This window comes from Cynocephalus volans, chromosome 12, assembly GCF_027409185.1.
Source record: "Cynocephalus volans isolate mCynVol1 chromosome 12, mCynVol1.pri, whole genome shotgun sequence".
Classification (NCBI taxonomy): Eukaryota; Metazoa; Chordata; class Mammalia; order Dermoptera; family Cynocephalidae; genus Cynocephalus; species Cynocephalus volans.
In genome coordinates, this window is record NC_084471.1 from 5038130 (window position 1) to 5046618 (window position 8489).

The 8489-nt window shown below is 53.4% G+C and overlaps 1 pseudogene; it reads right to left on the reverse strand.

Moving 5' to 3' along the window:
* Positions 1-530: 530 nt before the first annotated feature.
* LOC134361447 (small nucleolar RNA U3) lies at positions 531-624 on the reverse strand (annotated as a pseudogene).
* Between the last annotated feature and the right edge of the window lie 7865 nt (positions 625-8489).

The following is an 8489-nucleotide window of genomic DNA, read 5'->3' on the forward strand; positions in this document are numbered from 1 at the left end:
CCACGCGTTGCTCATCTGCACTGGGCTGGGCTGGGCCTGGGCTGTCCAGGGATCGGCAGAACTCATTCCTGCCCCCAGGAGCCTCCAGTCAGGTGGGCGGACGCCACTTGTAGTCTCCTCCTGCTGGGGGCTCTCACTCACCTCCTGGCTACGGCCCCTCCCTGTCCCCTCCTCCTCCTTGCCACCGTTTACTGGGCATCATCTCTGAGTGGGTGCCCTGCGGAGCATGATCTCCTCCCAGCCCCGACCTGACAGGCTCGCAGTCCAGGTAGCTGTCTTGCCAGGCCTGGTCCTCCCAATCCTGTCCGTAGCTGGGCGAGATGAGGGGCAGTTTTCCACTTCATGATCACTAATGCATCCTCCTTGCAATAAGGGCGGCAGAGGCTGCAGTGCTTCCTCTCAGTAAACCCTGGGTCCTCATCTGCAAAAGGGACCATTGAGGACACCTCACAGGGAAGCTATGGGCACAGCCAGCAGTGCAGGGCATGCAGTCAGCACTCAAGACTGGCTTCAAATCTCTGGCTCTGCTGCCCAGTCAAGTCAGTTGTGGGAGGGGCTGAGGCACTTGGACAAGGTGGAAGTTCAGACACAAACTATAGAAATGATCCCTGAAAGTATAGTCTTGGAAGTTCAGACACAATTCCAAGACTTCTGGAACCAAATGGTCTCCCCCAACAGCCTGGCTGGAGTCCCCAGCACTACAGTATGATTTCGCCCCCTTAGGAAATCATCAGAAATGTGCCCACAAATATTCCTTGCAGTGATACAGTAGGAAACATTGGAAATAATTGGGAAAAACCAAAGTGTCCAATAATAAGGGGTTAGTTAAGGAAATCTATCCAATGGAATACTAAATAGTCATGAAAATCAATGTGCAGATCAGTATCTTCTGACTTAGGGAAAGCGCTGAGATGAAGTATTTAGTGAAACAAACAGAAGGTAAAAGGTTACATCTACTAAGATGCTAAGACGCTAATTTCATTTAAAATGAAATTGTAAGAGCTGGGTGAGGCGTTCCCATGGGCTATCTGAGTGTGGTTTCATAGATGATTGAAAAAATATTTTTCTTCTTTTGTGAGCATTCAAAATGTTCTAAAATTAGCATGAAAAGTCAGTGATGGCACCAAAAAAAAAAAAAATTAATGCAAAAGAAGGGGAGTTGTGTTCCCTCGATGCAGCTGCCTGTGGTCCTCGCCAGCCTCAGCATGCGGTGTGAATACATGCAAGAGGCAAGGTCAGCTTCACGGGTTTGGGACCTGTGTTGCCACAGGGCCCCTCACTCAGGAAGGCCCTGTGCTCAGAAGGGCCCCAAGCTCGGTTTAATGCTCTGTTATCACCATCTTGAAATTCTTCATAATTTTTGAACAAGGGCGCAGTATTTCCATCTTGCACTGGGCTCAGCGCATCATGCAGCTGGTCCTGACGAGGGGCTCTGGACCTCTGCATGCGTGGACCTTGCCTTTCAGGTTCCTGAGGGCAGCAGCCGGCTTTTTATAGTAGGTTTATTTTATTTCCCACTCAGTGACTTGTTCTCTTCTTATATTTTTGTGCAGGTTTTCCAAAATTGGGGGCTTGAAGAGTCTAACCCCAGAAAATCAAAGCCTGTATCTGCTGTCCCCAGGGACAGCAGCTTGCTTGTTGAAAGGCGGGTGGGGTCACCAGCACAGCCCTAGCAATGTTGAATATGCTGTTGGCAAAAAGGGGAAATGGGGCTCTGGTTTGTAAAAACATGCATTGATCATTTACAGTGCTTTATCTGGAGACTGAAATCAGCACTCACCAAGTTTTTAGGACCTTCTTCTGAGGTGTGTGTTTTCCCCAGTAAAACCAGATGCCTCAGGCCCAGAGCCACTGCCTGCTGACCTGTCCCACATCTGTTCCTACTGTTAAGGCTCAGGGATGCCTGGGAAGCTTCATCCTACAGCTTCTGCAGCAACACTGCCAGAGAGGTGGTGAGCTGCCTGTTTCTGGAGGCGTTCGACTAAGACTGCATGTCCACTGGCAGGTGCGCTGTGCAGGAAACACCTCCTTTGGATGGGAAGTCAGCCTGGAGAACCTCATCCTGATGTTGTCATTGCACAGGGCACATGGCAGCTTCTCAAGGCAGGTCCTGGGTCAGACTCACTTCTCAATCCCCAGCACAAAGCACAGGGCTATAGGCACAGAGGAGGGGCTCAGTGATGGTTTCTTTTAGGATAAGAAAACGAACACAAAAAGGAGAGAGAGGCAAGAGGGAAGTTTCTGAGATGCCCCAGGCGTAGGCGATGTGTGAGTGGAGCCAGGAGCCTCGGTCCTCCTGGACCCAGGAGAGTAGCAGCAGCTAATGTTTACTGAGTGCCTACTATGTGCTGGTGGCACACTAAGTGTTCACAAAGGTGATTATAGCTCTTACAACAATGCAACTGAGTCAGAACCATTATTAAGCCCATTTTATGCATGGGGAAACTGAGGCTCAGAGAGATGAGGTTACCCAGCTAGGACGAGGTAGGCGGCCCATCTCTGCAGAGTTGGCCCTTGAGAAGAACATGCCCAGGCTTTCAGTGTGCTGCGGCTCTACTGCCTGGATGTGAAGGGAATTCAAGTTCAGGTTCATTTTCTGCACCTTGTCTTTCCTTTGTAATACACCAACTGCCACAGGCACAGCCTGTGCAGGCACGAAAGCTCCCCCAGAGGACTTGGGGATGGGACAAGTTAGGTACCTCATTTTAGGGAGATTTTAACTTCCAATGGGCTCAAATAAGCAAATCTGGGCAAGCAAGCTTCAGTTAGGAACAACCCACATTTCTGGAGCCCAACACTTCCCCACAGTGCTGGGTAAACGGGGTACAAACCCTCCCCCCTCCTGCTCCCCAGATCTGTGGGGCTTCCTTCCCAAATCTTGGGCTGGGGCCAGGGTCACTAGGAAACCCACCTTCCTTTTAACACTAACCACATGTATACAGGGGTTGCACCCTTGCAGTGGAGGGGGGTGGGTCAGGTTAAACCCAAGGATGTGTTTCCTCTGTCCTGCCATATTTCCAAATTTTGGACATTCCATGTGTAAATCTGGATTTCCTTCTCCTGAAGTCAGAAGCTCTGATAGCCCTAGGCCTTCACCCTCATGGCAGCAACTGGCTGGAGCTGTGTTTGGCCTCCCCTTAGGGCAGGCTGGAGCCAGGACACTGGGGTCCTGGGCACACTGGGGATAAGGGAGAAAGTGAGCCACGGCCTCTGGAAGGTTGGGGACCCCACCACCGCTGGGAGCAAGGCCTGCCAGGTGGTCCCTGCTGGGCTGGTCAAACTCTGAAAGAGGTTTTCAGAGTCCTGAGCCCAGGACAGAGCTCCAGGAGCTTTTAGGGCTTTGCCACTGCCCATGGGTGGGGTGGTTTCCTACCCCATGGCTGCCCCCCAGGCCACCCACAGACACAGAGGCCTGGTCTCTGGCAAAGGAAGGGAGGTGGGTGTAGAGAAGCCAGCTGGAAGATGGACTGGGCCTGTGGGTGGGAGTTGGGGGGGTGCAGCAGTGTCCCCTGACCTGCTCCCCAGGGACGAGGCCCCAGACCCAGCCTCCTCCTTCCCAGGCCCTGTCCACAGCTGCGTCGTGTGTCCCCAGCACCTTCTGTCCCCCCTTGGCACGGAGGCCGCCCCAAGCACAGCAGATGGGGTGGTGGTGGCCAGGGGTCCTGCTCAGGGGGGTCACCTGAGATGGCCACAGGGAATCCACTCAGGCAGGTGGGGTGGGTCAGAAGCAATGGCCACCAAGGCCCCAAAACCGGCAACCGCTCCCGGGGCAGCGGCGAGGGGGCTGCCTCCCCCATGCTGTTAGGGATCCCTCACCCCAGCAGGACCCCGTATGCAGCCCCTGGCAGCCCGGGCCTCTGAGCGTTAACACCTGAGAGCCGACCGGCACTGGTGCCCCCTCCTTCTTCCCTCCAGCCAAAGAGGGGCTGATGTGCAGGAGGGAAGAGAGAAGAAAGCCGGGGTGACCTTCCTTCCCGGTTCAGAGCCCTGATGGCGGCAGCCCCGAGCCCGAGGGGAGGGAAAATGTCGGGGAGGATTCCCTGCCCAACTTCCCGAGGCTTTGTTTGCAGGAGGCCGACCCCGCGCCGCCACCCCCGCGCCACCACCCCCGGGCGCTCCCTCCCGGCGCGAGCCGCGCACCCCGCGCCCCGGACCCCGACCGGCTGCGGCGGGCGCCGGGGGCGAGGGGCGGCGGCAGGGGCGGCCGCTTACCAGGTCGTCCCGGATGCCCCGGCGGTCGGGCGGGCGGGAGCTCAGGGTCAAGTTCACGTCCGGCCCCGCGGGGCTGTCCGAGGTCCGGGCGCGGCCCCGGTCACCGCCACGGCCCGGAGGCGCTGCTGTCACCTGGCCTGCCACCCCAACTTTCTGCACAGTGGCGGGCTGGAAGTTTCCGGGCTCCGCAGACGCTGGGCTGGGTTTCAGCGGCGACGTCTGAGCTTGGCAACAAAGAGCGAAAGGAGCAAAGCGGCCCGGAGAGAGGGGAGGAAAGAAAGAAGCCAGGGGCCCGCTGCGTGGAGACCCCGAAGCTGAGATTCCACCCAGGACCTTCCTCCTCTTGCTGTTTTCTTGGGCGGAAAACGCGCAAGTCCCACACCCGGGCAGGCAGGGGCCCTGTCCCAGGCCCCCGCTCGCTGGGGGTGGCTGTCTCGGGGCACCCGCGGGTTTTACAGCACACTCTGAAGTGTCTGGGGCACTGTTTTGTTGGGGGGCGGGTTGAGGGTGGGCACAGGAAGCTTCCCGGAAGGTAGCGATGCTCAGACCAGGTTCCTGATGCAGTAGCCTCAGACCGGGGGCTTGGAGGGGCTGGCACCCTCTTGTCTTGTCCCCACAGCACCCAGACTTGTGTCAGCCTGTGATCCCTGGTGGGAAGGGACAGCTGGGACCCCTGTGCCCAGGGAAGGAGGGTCTCCCTCCTGGGGCCCAGGCCCACAGGCCCCTTGGGAGGGAGCAGCATCGGTGGTGAACGTAGGACCCTGTTCTCGACCTTAAGGGAGGATGTTCCGAGGATCCACTGGCCTGGCCCCTCAGCGCAGCTCCAGGGCTGCTGGCCGCCATCTTCTGCCCTCTTCTCTCTGCCTGGCTTCAAACCCTCCCAGAGAGATCCTGTAGACACATCTGGGGTGAGGTGGCAGCTGAGTGGCCCCAGGCCTGGGAATCTGCACAGTGGCCATGCCAAGTCCCCAAAGACCGAGGGTCCTGCAGGCACTGGAACAGGTGCTGAGGGGCACGGGGCGTCCAGCTGCCAGGCGGGCCTTGGGGTGCTTCTGCACTGCCCCATTCATTGTTTGTCCATCCTTCCCTCACAAGACATGTTTACGGAGCACACAGTCAGCACTGGGCCTGCTGCTCCAGAGCTCTATTTCAGGCTGGGGAAATGGGGTTTTCTGCTTGTTTGATTTTTAAAGAAAAATGAACAAGGGGTTATGGAGGTCCGGGTGGGGATTGAGTGAGACAAATATGTTGTCTCTTGTCCCACAAAAGTGTCTGGTGCCTCAAAGAGCTGGAGAACCTCTCTCTTAGGTGGCTATTTCCCCTTTTTAAATGACTTCTCAAATGTGACCCTTTCTGGAGTTGGTCCTGAAAGTGGAAACTATTTCCACACATAGTTCACGGAAGAGGCCTGCTGCCCACCCACCAGGAAGCTTCCAGAACGTGACACAGGGCTGAGGACAGAGAGGTGGTGGAGGTGGGCAGCTGGTGCCAGTTGCTGGTGGGCCTGGCCTTTGGGCCCCCTGTTTTCAGAGCCGCAGGTACCCGTCAGCTGGCATACTTTCCCAGTGCCCACAGTGGGCCTCGCTTGGAGGAAAAACCCACCTGCCGATGAAGCCCAAGATCCTTTCCCAGAGGGGGTGGGATGAAGTTTCTCAGTGTTTTCATAGTAACAAGCATCGCCATTGGCTTTTCTTATTTCTCCCCAAGACCGGGGATGGTCAGCCTTGCACATTCCACGGCAAAGCGATGGAAGTTCCACTAAGCTATGGTGTCAGAGTACTGACCTTTCAAGAGAATATGCAGCATCCCTCGTCCTTAACGAAAGCTCCTTGTGCAGGGCCCGGCCCTGTCCTGGAGGGGGCCTGCCGCTCTCTCCCGGTGGACTCCATTCCTGAGCTGCAGCTGCTTTGTATTTTCAGGACTGGAAAATGCGTCGGGAATGGCCCGGCTTCCCGAAGCGTGAATCCATTCTTTCTGACTCGTGATCACTGGCGCTCGGTTTGTCCCAGTTTGTCCCAAAGGGGGATGTTCGTAGCTCTATCATAAACCATCAATCCCTTGTCCAGGATCAGCTTTACAGGTGTGGGGCCTGCTCAGCCGCACAGAGCCCCATGCACAGGAGGGCCCTGTGCTCAGTGCTCAGCTGTCCCCCGTCCTAAACTTCTTCATCATTTTTGAGCAAGGAACTCTGCATTTTTATTATTCTGCCCTGGACCCTGCAAATTTTGTAGCTGATCCTGACATTGGCTGTTGGTTAACAGTGTCATGAGTGAAAAAGGTAAAAATCTATAATTTTTAGATTTCTTTTACTAAATTCTGTTTATATAAATAATTCCAGATTCTATGTAAACAAGATAAAAATATTTCAATCAAAGATTAAATTTAGGAAAAAATATTCTCCTTTAAGAGGTAGAAAGTTGCAGGCTGGCCGGTTAGCTCAGTTGGTTAGAATGTGCTGCTGTTAACACCAAGGTCCAGGGTTTTAGCCCTGTACCGGCCAGCTACACACACACACACAAATAATAATAAAAAATTAAAAATAAGAGGTAGGAAGTTGTTAGGAAATAGCACAATCCTGAGAGTTGGAGTCATCCCCAGTCCGCCCCTTTGCTATGTCAGGGCCTCTGGTTTTCCACGTACAGGGGTGAGAGCTCCCACCTGCAGGGTGTTCTGGGGAACCAGCGTTGGGGAGGATTTAGCAGAAGATCTGGCACATAGCAGGTATTCAAAAAATAAATAGTGCCTTTGAATGAATGTCATGGTTAAAAGAAAAGTGTATTTTATCACTTCTCCTTTTAAAAGTAATAAAACATGCTGTTCCAGAAAATTTGGAGAATACAGAAAAAAAGGAAGAGAAATTTTCTCTTCCAGCCCCTCGGCTCTAAAGCTTCCAGCCAGTCACATTACAGTGTATTTCTTTGGAGCTATAGAAATAGATACAGAAATACACTACATTTTTAAAACAATTTTTCTTTCTTACCTCCACTTATTTTTAAATGGAAACACTAGTGAGGTCTCACAGAAGAATCTGAGCAGAACTAATGATCCCTCACATTGTGAAATAATTCCAAGCTTACCACACTTCGAATGCAGCCTACACGTGACGATATAAACCCACAGTCTCCGTGGCTGCCTGTTCACAAGGACTATAAATTGTGACATTAACAGTACAAAAGTGCCAGGTGGTAAGAACTCTGCATCACAAAGTGTCCTTAACCTGCTGCTGCCTAGCTTTCCCATTTGTGACTTGGTTTTAAAAAATTATTTTTAACACTTGCAGGCTCTTTTAATTTCTACAGGATGTTGTAGAATCTGCTCAGTCTTGGAGGGAAAAGACACGAGAGCAATCAGGTCTCCTTGGCACCTTCGTGAGGCCAGCCAGCAGGAAGAGGGGCCCAGGGCTGGGGGCGATGCTGAGGTCCCGGCAGCTCCAAGCAGTGGCAGAGTCCTGTTCTCAGAGAAGTTCACAGTGAACCGCTAAGGCCAGCCGGGCTGACGGGTCCACTAAGCAAACAGTGGGTCATAAATTGCACCAGAACCCAGAGCAGACGACAGATGCAGGAAAAACACAGCCCCTGACCCCCAAACCCATGCTGCATTAATCAGCTATTCGGAGCCCCAAGGCTCCTGGGAACTGAAGTTTGAAGGCAGTGAGAATCCAGGCGTGGGGTCAAGTCTGAGCTCCACCAGCTATAAGTCAGGTGACTCTGGGCAAGTTACTTCTCATCTCTCAGCCTCAGTTTCCCAAAATTAAAAAAAATTTTTTAATTGTATTTTTTTTCATCGTAACATAGTTGATTGTACATATGTGTGGGGTACAGAGTTGAATATCAATACCTGTGTGCAATATGTGATGCTCTAATCAGGATAATTAGTATATTCAATATTACACAATGTCATCACTTTTTGTGTCCCTTTACCAATTCCTCTCTTACCCCTTCTTCCCCTCTCAATTTCTCCAAATTTGATGAGGGTGGTGGTGGTAAATAATAACCCCAACCTCACAGGGCTGTGGTAGGCAGGAGATGAGCTACAGTTGCTGGCACAGGGTCTGTCTACCCACCCCCACCAGTCCCTGCATCTGTCCTTGAGGAGAGATGGTAGGCTCAGTGTCATAGGGGCCAATAGAACTGAACCCTGACCCCCACGCTTCGTTCAAGGTAGCATGGGAGCCTGGCACAATCAGGAGAGGCGCACAGGGCCAGAGTCTGAGCACTCCAAACAGGAAGGACTGGCGCAGGGATAGGGCTGTCCTTCTGTCCTGGCTGTCCTTCCCC